This window comes from Lytechinus variegatus, chromosome 11, assembly GCF_018143015.1.
Source record: "Lytechinus variegatus isolate NC3 chromosome 11, Lvar_3.0, whole genome shotgun sequence".
NCBI lineage: Eukaryota > Metazoa > Echinodermata > Echinoidea > Temnopleuroida > Toxopneustidae > Lytechinus > Lytechinus variegatus.
In genome coordinates this window covers 6558074-6572342 of record NC_054750.1, presented here as the reverse complement: position 1 = coordinate 6572342, position 14269 = coordinate 6558074, and the positions used below count along the sequence as shown (strand labels likewise).

Below are 14269 nucleotides of genomic sequence, written 5' to 3'. Positions count from 1 at the left end.
TATGGATGGCCTATTGTGACACAAATCTCTTTAAATGATACAAGTTTAATTTATCAGAACATTCATACATGCAACTGTTTGGGAGGAATAACTGAATTATACTTAGTTTTCTTTGCCATTATATGTAGCATGATGACAGAACACAGTACATACATATATTAAAGGAATGCTCCATGCTAAACATTTTGAAATTTTCAGCTTCCCATAACACAAGAATTGGTAAGTCAGAATCTTTTACTTCGCGCATTCCTACTGAAAAAATTGACTGGAAGCGGCACTGGTCTCAGAACAGTCCCACCCCATACTAGTGCTGTAGCTTGTTTCCTTCAACTTAGTCCGAACCCAGCTCGTAAATCTTATCAGAATCAGAGCTCGACCCGGTAACATGGACGAGCTAAAATTGATTTATCCTGATCCTTTCTCTCTGTGTTTTTTTTTTCTTTCTCTCCTTCTTTCTCTTCCTGCCTTCTTTATTACATTTCCTCTTTTTTAAAAATTTCCTTCGGTTATTTTCTTTCCTTCAACGTTTTTATTTTTTTGCTTCCTCTCCTTTTTCTTGTTCGTTCTTTCTCTCCTTCCATTTTTTTTTTCATTCTCTCCTTCATTATTTCCTCACTCTCCTTCCTCCTTTCTTTCATTCTTTATTTTATTTTTCCTTCTATTCTTTTCCCTTATTCTTTCTTTCCCTCCCTTCTTTCTCTCCTTCCTCCCTTCTCCTTTCTTTCTTTCAAAGAATGAAGGAAACATTTTTTTTTCCTTCATTCCTTCTTTCCTCCTTTTTTCTCACTTTTTTTCTTTCTCTCCATTATTTTGTCTTATTATCTATTCATCTTCCCTTCGTTTATTTTTCTTTCTTTCTAAATTCAATTCAAAGAATGACAGAAACCTTTTCTCTCTTTTATTCTTTCTTTCATCCTTTTTTCATTCTTTTTCAATTTCCTTAATTTTCCCCTTTATTTTTTCTTTCTTTCTTTCTTTTCAATTTATCTCTTTTCTTTTCTTTCCTCTTTTTCTTTCTCTCCTCCATTTATTTGTTCACCCTCCCTTCCAATTCTTTCTATTTTTCTTTACGAGTCTAACACTGTGTAGCCTTCTTTCTTCGTTGATCTTTTTTTTTGTCGATTGAACTGTAATAGTATTTCAATTTTCATTTTGTGAAAGAAATATGGTCACCCTGGATACAACTTCATTTCAGACATTTAAACAATATAGAATTCATTAACAAAATGAGATGGGGAAGACTTGCGCTTGCTGCGATGCATGTGATGTTTGGTCGCATTTCATAAGTTGGGTATGCAAAAAGGGTGGCGTATGAACAATTTTCCACACGGTGCCATGGATAAATTGTTGCTACATCACAGCATCTTGACCAAATTTATTGGGTAATATCTCATTTTGAAGCTAGAACTATAGGCTAAATATGTTACTATGAATTAGATCAATACAATATCAGGAACAAAAACTATAGCACATTAAGTTTGAAGTAACAGGGGTGGCGGAGCCGGTGGATGCGGTAAATGATAAAATATTAATTAAACCTAATTAGCAACTTACTATAATATGTAATATGACTGTTATCCTCATATTTCTGGGTGTTTTAAAGCAGGGAACAACTAAATGTCATAAAAATTTGACAATTTTGAAAATATGCAGCAATGGAATACATGTGTATGTCAGCTCTGATCTGCAACCTAATCAATTAGTAAACCGGACAGATTTGGTTAATTATCTAATTTGTAATCTTAATTTTTAGTACAAATGTTGTGTATCATTGCAACAAACATTTCTACCAATGATGTTGTCATTTTGCCAAGCATATAAATACAGTAACAGGTATTTTGGGGGCAAAAATGTGAAATTAAATACTGTTAATTAATTAGTATAATTAATATGCATACAATAATAGATAATTATTCGATTTTTGGTACAGATTTAATTATTGATGTTTCAAGATTACAACTGCAATTTACTAGGGGTCATTTTCAAACGTGAGTGACACGACAATCGGAGAGGTTTAAGGGCTCATATCTTCAAACTTAAAGGTTATGAATCAATCATGACTACTATATTATATACAATGTAGGACTGGCATGGGCCACTACGAGTTTGATTTGAATTCAACAATTTCGTTTAGTAGATATGATTAAAAAACGGTGCGTGAGTGACACGACAAATTTTGGACATGGGTTTCTGACCACTAACACATATGGTTGGATTCGTGCCCAAGTAGTTGTCATGGAGTACTGTGAGTACCAGTAAATGGACATAAATAGTGTACCTATCTAACACATATAGCCAAAATCAATCAAACCTTCTCTATGGAAAATGGTACCCTCCTATATACCGTGAGTGACACGACATCCAAAACGTGAGTGACACGACAAGTGCAAAAATACAACATTTATCTCAACATTGAAAGTATTTTTTGCATGATGTAGAAGAGTAAAATACCATTAACCAAAAAACAAGCTTAATTACATAATAACTGCTTTCTTTTAAGTTCATAAAATGTCATCCTGATGTTTGATTCTTGGTTTATGGTCATATCTGCCCATCAACTCACATTCCCTATACCATACCACATTGTCACACTAGGGCTTCTACCACTCTCCTCTTTAGAGGAGGAGGGGGCACTTGAAGGAGGTGTTATGAGGTCTTGGCATTGACATCAACTCAAACATTCTTTTTGTGGCCTGATATCATTCAAAACTTTAACTCTTTCTCCCTATCTGTATATGAAAGTTTACAGGTTTATACAATTCAGCATCCACAACGGATGGAATAATTTTCCTTGTAAGAAAGGTATTCTCAATAGTCACTCACATCATCTGGCATGGTCTGGAAGCCAATTATGTCATGTATGACTCCCTTTTCTTGAAATATTGGATTAGGATATTATCCTCCTTTAATATTTTTATAGGCATTGTCCAAATAGGACATGGCAGTTTAAATGTCTTTTTTAGTACCAAACCACAATCATGTTGCTGAACACTTCAGATGGACTATCAGCAAATCGCCTTGAGAAAATTGGAAATTCAACTCAACAAGCGTAGGTTTTCTCGTGAACAATGCTTGTATGTGGACCCTCCCAAGGCAGTACATGTAGGCACTGTACCAAAATTCAGAGCTATGCTTTTTGCTGGAATTTGTAAGTGTCTTTTCATTGCTAATTATTTGATCATATACCATACCACGGGAATCCAGGGAAAGCCACAATAGCCCAGTCATTTTAGCCCAAATTTTGACCAAACTTGGAACAAATTGCAACAGAATTTTTTTTATCACAATGCATTTCTGTAAGGTCCCTAGTACAACATACTAAAAGTCCCAAACTTTCCGAATAGGGGAAAGGCATCTAATTTGCATAAATCCAAGATGGCTGCCAAAATTAATTGATATGCCTTATCTTTAATATTTTTTGTACAGATAATGGAAAAATCTTGAAATGAATACGCAATTCACTATGATTAAGATATCATAAATCGGTTGCAATCGTTTCCGGGACTGTCCGGTTCATATTTTTCGAAAAATGTGAGAAATTATGCCAAAATTTTCGTGTTTTCGGTCAAAAATTTGCATGTGCATTGAAATCTTTCTGTTTTAACATTAGCATCAACAACTAATGTAAAATATCAGCATTCGACAAGAAAGGGGATATATCAACGAAAAAATTGATATGCTTCATAACAGTATTAATGTCTTAACTTGCTTAGATTAAGGGCAAATACATCCGAATGTATTATGCGATATTGCGATAAAGTGACACCAAAAACCAACCTCCGTGTCCAGTCACCCTTTTATATCGACTACAACGCGATCGCTTGGATGCCTTTGAAGATAATACAATAAACTAAATCGGTCTTGCCTCGCCTTTGTTGGTGTGACTAACACGCGTAAATACAATGACGTCTAGCGATACAAAGGTGTATATTACTTAAATTGATATGTGGGAAAAGGGCTTTTTCTTCACTTGAAAGTAACTTTTATGTTAATGAAATTTCTTAGAAAAAGTTAGAGGATGCATAATTGATCTGCATGCTGTATGCAATTACGTTCAAGAACATCACAGCATAGTCCCGCAATAGCTTGTCAAAGTTACCCCCTTATCCGTAGCTCAAATATTAAAAATATTGTGCTTTTTGGAGCCCCCAATGTGACAACGCGGTGTTTTGCTACAAAGAAAAAAAACTTTTATTTTCTAGAAATCACTTGGAGGCAAAAGAGCAGGCTTTTCTCTTTGAGTTACATATAAAGAAGTGATGGCTCATCAAAGCCTACCTTTTCAGGGGTCTTCTGAAGTCACTAACCCCTTTTTGTATTTTGCTCATTTCTTGGAAAATTCGCACAAATTTTAGCTCCATTGAGGCAATAGGCGTTTCCCCTTTGCAGTAAACCGATTTAATTGTTTTGTAAGCACTTGGGGATGGAAAAATAGATTTTCTTCTATCAGCTAAATTTAAAGAAGTGCTGGCACAGCAAAGACTATCCCCTGCGGGGTTCGCTAAAGTCAATCACCCCTTTTCCATATTTTGCCAATTTATGGAAAATCTATAAATCCGGAGACCTCATTGAGGCAAAAAGATTTTTCTGCTACAGTGTAAGCCACTTTTATTGTTTTAAAACCACTTGGAAACAAAAGAGTAGTCTTTTGTCTATGTGCTACGTATAAAGAAGTGCTGTCACATCAAAGCCTACATCCTTTAGGGAGCTGCTGAAATCACCCCACCCCTTAAGCGTATTTTACCCATTTCTTGTAAAATTTTGGAGCCCCAATGAGGTAAAAGGCGTTTCCCCCTTTTCAGTAGACCACTTTTATTCTTTGGAACCACTTGGAGATAACAAAATTAGATTTTCCTCCATCAGCTACATACAAAGAAGTGCTGGCACAGCAAACCCTACCTCTCAGGGGTTTGCCGAAGTCAACCATCCCTTTTCCATATTTTGCCTATTTATGGAAAAGTCTATCAATTCGGAGCCCTCATTGATGCAAGAATGTTTTACATATATATATATATATATACAGCAAACCACTTTTCATTGTTTCGTAACCACTTGGAGATTTAAAAAAAATCCTTTATATCAGCTACATAAGAAGTTCTGGCTCAGCAAAGCCTACCCCCTCAGGGGTTCCCTAAGTCTCCCCACCCTTTTTGCCTATTTTCCCCTCCTTATTTTTATTTATAATTTATGGGGAAAATCTGCCAATTTGGAGCCCCTATTAAGGCAAAACGTTGTTTCTGCTTATAGCAAACTTCTTTCATTGTTTCGTAACCACTTGGAGATAAAAAAGTAGATTTTCCTCCATCAACTACAATAAAGAAGTGCTGGCTCAGCAAAGCCTTTACCTCCCTTAGGGGTTCCCGAAGTCTCAAAATTGCACTTTTTGACCCCCCCCCCATTCGGGCAAAAGGCATTTCTGCTATATGGTTAAGTCACTTTTATGATTTGAAGCTTAAAGATGAGTAGGTTTAGTCTATCAGCGCATCGACCCTTCCCTCTTCAGGGACTCCAAATTGACAGATTTTCCCATAAATTGGCAAAATACGGCGCATCAACCCCTTCCCTCTTCAGGGGCTCCAAATTGACAGATTTTTCCCATAAATTGGCAAAATACGGAAAAAGTGCTACTTTGGTATACAGTTAAATAGTAGTATAATAGGATGTGACAGGTCTGATAGCTATACATCTTATTTTTCTCTTGAACTTTGAGATCGAGCAAGCAGAAAATGTCATTATTTTGGTGTACAATGTCACGTGACTAGCATATGATAGTTTCCGTGCCTAGACCCTTTCATGTTAAACAATTAATACAGTCCAAACAGAATCGAATTTATGTATTTAATGTTAATAGTAACAATGTTCTTGTAGTATAAATCTTTGCTTACTGATATTTATGATACAGCGATAGTTTGAGAAAGTCAATGTTTATAGTATATCGAGGCCGCAATTGATATGATTTGTAATCGGGTCTGAGTACATAGTATACACTGGCGTCGTCTGCTACGTAAACTTAATGAGCGAATATGACCAAAATTAACCATTATGTTTATGCAAATTAGAACACTTTCCCCTATTCGGATTTTCTGGGACTTTCAGTATGGTCTTCTATGGACCTCAAAGAAACGTTCTGCATTGGAATAAATTCTGTTGCAATTTGTTCCAAGTGAAAATTTAAAATGACTGGACTACAAGGTGAAAGACGCAGTCAGTACCTGATTCTTGCAGTCTGCTAATTACATTTATAACAACTACAAGTCATTAGCCTTTCCTTTTCTAAGCCTTGGATGTCACACTAAAATCCAATTCAACATCCCAACCAGGCTCCCTTTACACCTCAATAGCTTTTTCCCCTCGAGGTCCAGCTCTGTTCTTATCAGGGTAACCCCCCCCCAAAAAAAAAATTGATCTACTGGTATATGGCAACCCATCCAAAGTTGCTCAAATCAAAATGCGGTCTCGGTTGGGACTTGTTGGGACCTACATGAACATGCATCATTTTGTTGTAATGAATATGTGTAAATGCAAATCTGCTCTGAACACACATCGGCCCACTTATGGTAGTTTGCTGTTCAGACCCTACATGCAGTTAATCACTAGCGGTATGATTTCTAGCGTAAATGATTTTGAACTTGGCATGTAGCTGCTTCAAGCAATATCCATAATGTTCTATCAAATCTCAGTACATTCTCACCTGAAATGTTTGTTTTCTTGCAAATTTGTTTATTTCATGTCCTGGAATACAAGCTTTATGGCAAATGAAAAGGTTGATTTAATCAATAAGAAGGGAAAGAAAAATATTTTCTTTTCCGAATTTGAAAAAATGTTTGGTGTTCATGGTGATCTCTATCTCATACATTACTATACCACTAAAATTTCTGCAAATTTCAAAATAAGATTCCTGACTTTTCTAGCTTTCTTAATGAGTATAACAAAGAAATAACATTGCTAAAAAGAAAGGTGAACTTTCTGCTCATTTCTGTAAATGGAGACAGAGAATGTTCAAGTCATATCTGTATGACTTGAACCATCACCAACCCTTTATGCATTGTAAATATGTCCATTGCTTAAGTATATTGTTTTTTCTCTTGATATATTCATAATTTTGTGTTGATTATGTTGTTATATTCTTAATCACAGTACATTCACCAAAATATGAATTAGGATCCGAGTCTTCACAGCAATGGAAAATTGTCAGGATTTTTTAAACCAAGGCAATCACGGAGAGGAGAGAAAATAGATGAACTCAATGTCAAATTCAATATTTCCATAAAAAGGAGTAAAATTAGGAAGATGGAGGAAATTATTAGCCTAAAATAGGCCTAAATGATGTCAGGAACAACATTTTGACTGTATCCCTGGTAAAACGCTTCAAAAATTACTGGATGTCCTTTTTTATACACAATGTAATACCGTGAGTGACACGACATTTTGTGAGTGACACGACATTGTGAGTGACACGACACAACTTTGACAGTTAATTTTAGCTTTACCGTAACACATTGGACCAAGTTACTTTATATACAATAAGGTACAGATAAACTGTATTTGCTCCAGTACTGGGATAAATTAATTTTCAGAATACACAGCTCTAGAAAACTTTTTGCATTTAAAACGTGAGTGACACGACAACCAGTTTTGAAAACTTCGAAACCCAATTTTTTTCAGAAAAACACTTCACAGATTTTTTTTTTGCTTTTTGGAGTTAGATACAATACACAGCTTGTATCTTGCCAACAAATGTGCTTCTAATACAAATTTTATATTGTGATAGGCAATATGTGAATTTTAATGCAAAAATCAACATTTTGTAACATTTAATTTCCCTTGCATAAAATTCACTGTATCTCAAGACATAATTAATAATTTTATGTAAATGTAATGGAAAAATATACTTTAAGATGTCTAGTTTCAAAAAACATTGAAGCCTAATGATTTCTAGCAAGTTTTAATTTTCACCCCCATGTCCACTTTTGTTTGAAAATGACAACTGCAAATTTACTAGGGTGATCCAATGTTGCATTAACTTTTGACACCATTTTATGTGCAGCAGGTCCAATTTGAGAAAAACACATTTCAAAATTCACATTTACATTGACGTCTATGTAATAATTAGCTGTTAATTAGTCATTATAAGGAAAAATAAAGGTATTCGAGACTTAAAACTTTTCCATTATTTAGAGAATGGTAATAGCTATTACATATCAAAAAATAAAATTTTTGACCATTTTTACCGTTCGCCAAATTGGACCACCTTATGACATGCGACCGTTTACGTTGCCATCTTGTCCTCTTTTGTCTTTCAGCAAGACGCACATCCTTGATGTGTGTCTTGTAACTTGGTAAAATTATACGGCCAATTCGTGGTTTTGGGAACCACACGTTGATTTGTACGCGCGCACTTGTGTACAAAGTGAATGGAGGTGGAAATCAGGAACTGTGCGTGTGACGTGTGAATGAATAAAGCGCTGCTGCATGAAGTGAACGGTGGTTCCCAATATCACGATAATGCGGCACCAATTATATAACTATTTTAACAACCATTGGTACAAATTTCACAAAATTTCAGTCACAGTCCTGCGTAGACCAAAAGCTTCGGTCTCTGTTATGTTGGTTGTTCAACTGAACTCCGTTGGCTTCACTCACCAAATACAGAGACCGAAGTTCTAGCGCAATCTGTACAGGTGACTCAATCAATAGTCATATGTTTATGTACTTAAGATCGGACAAAACGGGGAAGTGAATTTGCGTGACAGCCGAGGTAATTCACTGTTTTTGTTCCTTTTAACTTGATTTTTCTCCGTTTTTTGGTAATTAATGCCAAGAGGGAATATTAATTTGCATTTTGGTCGCAATAATTGTCAATTTTTTTATTCATTAAAGACAAAAATTGAAGAGCCCTGACGGGGGGATTTTGCACCAACGTTCTCGCCAGTGTAGAACACACGCGTCGCATGCGACACACGCAAATTCCACAAGCTCCTGGTGCGTCACGCGCAAAAAGTGAGGGACACGGGCAAAAAAAAATTATAAAAAGTGAGGGAAAATCATCGAAAATAATTGTTGCATCATTCATCATCAATCCTCAAAAATATAGAATGTTTCAGAATCATTTCGGCAATAGACAAACTACGATCTTATCACTTGATCGGATATCCATGCATAGACACTGGCGCATTTCCACTTCCAGCCGGCTAGCCAGCCACCCAGCCACGCTAGCTTTGCCAGCCCGCTGGCGCGGGTAGCTAGCTGAGCCAGAGCCGGACCTGCACGCAATGTTTGGAACTGAATTGTCCGCGATGCGACGTAACTTTTCATTTTTACATGATACCGTATTCTGATAACTTTCAAGAAATTTTGATTTTAAAATGAATTGTTCCCTATAATTTTCCTGGTAATTACTTGCTAAGTATATTCTTAACGTTCATTCTCAATTTCTGCTGTCATGTAACAACGAAATAATTGTTGAAATTCTTGGATGTATGAACTGTAATCAGCGACGTGCGTATGGCAAGCTATTTTAACATTTTCTGATATAAAAAATAATTAGATTTATTGATATCAAGAATTAATTTCTTGAATTCATTTCTTGATATCAAGAACTCATTTCTTGATATCATAAAACGATTTCTTGATATCAAGAAATTAATTCTTGATACCAAAAAAACATTTATTTTTATATCAAGAATTAATTTCTAACTTGATATCAAGAATTCATTACTGATTAATAATCAGAATGATATTTTTGCAATAAATTGACGATCGAATTCAGAAATGAATTCTTGATATCAAAGATTCATTTCTTGTGATATCAAGAATTCATTTCTTGATATAAAAAAATAATTTCTGGATATCAAGAATTCATTTCTTTAAAAAAATCAGATTGATTTTTTGCAATACATTGACGCTCAAAATCAGAAATGAAAATGAATTCTTGATATCAAGAATTGATTCCTGAATAAATATCAGAATGATTTTCTTGATATCAAGAATTCATTTCTTGATATCAAGAATTCATTTCTGAATAAAAATCAGAATTATTTCTTGCAATATATTGATGCACGAAATCAGAAATGAAAATGAAGACCTTGATATCAAGAATTAATTTCTTGTTATCAATAATTAATTTTTGTGAATAAAAATCAGAATGATTTCTTGCAATATATTGATGCATGCACAAAATCAGAAATGAAAATGAAGATCTTGATATCAAGAATTAATTTCTTGATATCAAGAATTTCTGATTGAAAATCAGAATGATTTCTTGCAATACATTGACCCTCGAAATCAGAAATGAATCCTTAATATCAAGAAATTAATACTTGACATCAAGAAATTAATTCTTGATATTAGAAAATGTGAATGAATATTAAAACGGTTTGCGATATACATGTGGATTTTGTGAAAGGAAAAAAGCGAGATCCCGGGAGCGAGATGTTAATGTTATTTGTATGACAGCTAATTGCTGGATTCACCATTTATTTTTCATTCTTTCATCTAAAACAGACTATAATTTCTTGTATTGTTTTTCACATGTGTGTACAGTTCTATTGATTGATGTTCTAGGGGTGGGGGTGGCGTGAGATCGATGTTTAGGTATTTTTAATCGATATGTCATGCCAACTCCCCCGCCCCTAGATCCTGCATCGTACAGATCAGAAATATGCCTAAGACTTTGCAACATCTCTCTAAAGGGAATTTGAATTGCAAAATGATGAAAATGGTCAACACATTTTCGAAGTCTCAACCTGAAAAAAAATAAAGCATGGTAAAAATGAATAAGTGATTTTGTATATTTCCAATATTTCCCAACTGAAAATTAACTTACTGAAAACACACGTTCGTGATACGTAGGTGTCATTTTCAAGTGACCAAACATTAAAGCGGGAGTTCACCCTGACAAAAAGTTTATTGTAAACATAGCAGAACTTAAACATAATGATAAGCATTGATGAAAGTTTTACGAAAATCCATCAAAGACTTTAAAAGTTATTTAGAATTTGTATAATGTTTTTTTTATTTGTATAGTCGCTGATTGAAAAAAAAATCAATGAAATGTCCGTCACCACCCAAAGCAATCGCTCTCATGGCTCATGTTTTAAAATGACCTCAGTGGCTGCCCAAATGATACCCAAGAGAAACGATTTTCATCTCATGTTTACCTGATTTAATGGTTCAGCAAATCTTGGCAGATTATCTTGTTGTCGAGTGTCCTGATGACAGATCTAGCCCAGCTGCTTCACCCAAGGTATTACGCAATGTACCTTATATGACGAAGGAGGTATCACTTGCTTTGGCTGTAGCTTCATTTTTTTTATTTCTTAAAGAGTTCATAGCAAAAGCCTAAAGGTATATAAAATATATTTTAACTCGTTAGGACCTCAAAAATTGTTAAAACATTCCTAATGGATCGTTCATGAATCTGAGATTTTTGTGACTTCTATTTCGTTTTATTTTCTTTCCCGCGGTTGTCAGAAAAATGCGTGATTTATATTTATTTTTGGAGAACGGGAGTCCGTACCGAAAGGTATATTAAATATATTTTAATTCATCAACACATCAAAACAATTTTAAAACATGTCCTGATAGATCGTTCATTAATCTAAAATGTTTGTGACTTTTGTTCTTTTATTTTCATTTCCGCTGTTGTCAGAAAATTGCGTGCTTTATATTTCTTCTCGGAGAATGGGAGTCTGTAACGAAATGTATATCAAATATATTTTAAATCATTAACACCTTAAAACAATGTTAAAACATGTCCTGAGATAGATCGTTCATTAATCTTAGATGTTTGTGACTTCTGTTCTTTTATTTTCATTTCCGCTGTTGTCAGAATAAATGTGTGAATTTTATTTCTGAGAGAGTTCAAAGCGAAAGGTATATAAAATATATTTAAACTCGTTAGGACCTCAAAACAATTTTAAAACATACCTAATCGATCGTTGAGATGTTTGTGACTTCTATCTTGTCTTATTTTCTTTCCCGCTGTTGTCAGAAAATTGCGTGTTTTATATTTCTTCTCGGAGAACGGGAGTCCATACCGAAAGGTATATCAGATATATTTTAATTCATCAACACCTTAAAACATGTCCTGAGATAGATCGTACATTAATCTTAGATGTTTGTGACTTCTGTTCTTTTATTTTAATTCCGCTGTTGTCATATACATGTGTGATTTTTATTTCTTAGAGAGTTCAAAACGAAAGGTATATAACATATATCTTACATGTAACTCGTAAGGACATCAAAACAATTTTAAAACATACCTAATCGATCGTTCATTAATCTGAGATTTTTGTGACTTCTATTTTGTTTTATTTTCTTTCCCGCGGTTGTCAGAAAAATGCGTGATTTATATTTATTTTTGGAAAACGGGAGTACATAACAAAAGGCATATGAAATATATTTTAACTCAAACACCTCAAAACAATGTTAAAACATGTCCTGATAGGTGCGTGATTTATATTTCCTTTCGGGGAACGGGAGTCCGTACTGAAAGATATATCAAATATATTTTGATTCATCAACACCTTAAAACAATGTTAAAACATGTCCTGAGATAGATCGTTCATTAATCTTAGATGTTTGTGACTTCTATTCTTTCATTTTCATTTCCGCTGTTGTCAGAATAAATGTGTGAATTTTATTTCTGAGAGTTCAAAACGAAAGGTATATGAAATATATTTTAACTCGTTAGGACCTCAAAACAATTTTACAACATACCTAATCGATCGTTCATTAATCTGAGATGTTTGTGACTTCTAATTTGTCTTATTTTCTTTCCCGCGGTTGTCAGAAAAATGCGTGATTTATATTTATTTTTGGAGAACGGGAGTCCATATATAACGAAAGGCATCTCAAACACCTCAAAACAATGTTAAAACATGTTCTGATAGATGCGTGATTTATTTTTCCTCTCGGAGAACGGGAGTCCGTACTGAAAGATATATCAAATATATTTTAATTCATTAGCACCTCAAAAAAATGTTAAAACATGTCCCGATAGATCGTTCATTAAACTTAGATGTTTGTGACTTAATTCTGTTCTTTTATTTTCAATTCCGCTGTTGTCAGAATAAATGTGTGATTTTTATTCTTAGAGAGTTCATAGCGAAAGGTATATAAAATATATTTTAACTCGTTAGGACCTCAAAACAATTTTAAAACATTCCTAATAGATCGTTCATTAATCTGAGATATTTGTGACTTCTATTTTCTTTTATTTTTCTTTCCCGCGGTTGTCAGAAAAATGCGTGATTTATATTTACTCTTGGAGAACGGGAGTCCGTAACGAAAGGCATATCAAATATATTTCAACTCAAGCACCTCAAAACAATGTTAAAACATGTCCTGATAGATGCGTGATTTATATTTCTTCTCGGAGAACGGGAGTCCATAACGACAGGTATTTCAAATATATTTTAAGTCAATACAGCTCAAAACACTTTAAAACATTTCCAGACAAAAAGACCCATACATTTTTAGATAAACAGCAACTTAACATTTCAACATTTTGCCGTTATCAACTTAGGTATTGATTAGAACAATATTACAGTGAACTTCGCGGATTGGCAATGAAACTTGACTTTACCGGGATCAAATCATCAAAGCACATGTGAAAATCAAAACATCACGTGTAAAATCGGCCACCACCGAATCGGCGGGTTTGCGACACGCGTAAGAAAAATCCTGGCGAGAACGCTGTTTTGCATTGCAAGTCCCCTAATCGTGGCTGCACAATAGCGAGCCATCTGTGTACGAGGAGAAATTTTTAAAAAAGATGTTAAAAAACTACTCGAAACAGACGGCTGCCAGCTGTCTAAAAGTCCTGCATAACTCTACCTTACACAATATTAACACGACATGAATTACCATATGTGGGACTGAACTCTAAACTTCCAAATATTAGTGTGGCTGTCAGTGAATTAATAACGTAAATTAGATATCAATAACCAAAAAATCAATTTCATTGAATAATAGTATATACAAATTTTATACTTGCGTAAGCAGCTAAGCAAAATTTACCTTTCAAATATCAAGAATATAAGGCCAAACTTGTTTTCGCAGACGAAGCACATGTGACTCATGTGAGATGGTAGGATACTGAACCAGGGGCCGATTGCACGAAAGGGTCTTTCCAAGGACCGTCTTTCGTGTCGCCCATCTTTTATGATACGCTATAGGCGGGTTGTTTCTGAAATTTATGATAAAGAATAAGATTCGTTAGTTTGCTTTTAAATCAAATTTTATACAATTTCATGATATATCACAT

The 14269-nt window shown here is 34.4% G+C and overlaps 1 protein-coding gene across 2 annotated transcripts in view; it reads right to left on the bottom strand.

Annotated features, from left to right (window-relative positions):
* The window catches only part of LOC121423481 (HEAT repeat-containing protein 1-like), an 82258-nt gene extending 68157 nt beyond the window's left edge, over positions 1-14101 (bottom strand). The window contains exon 1 of one of the 2 annotated variants that reach the window (XM_041618830.1): positions 14023-14101. The gene's annotated coding sequence lies outside the window, so the exon portion shown is untranslated. The other variant, XM_041618829.1, reaches the window with a different exon arrangement.
* Between the last annotated feature and the right edge of the window lie 168 nt (positions 14102-14269).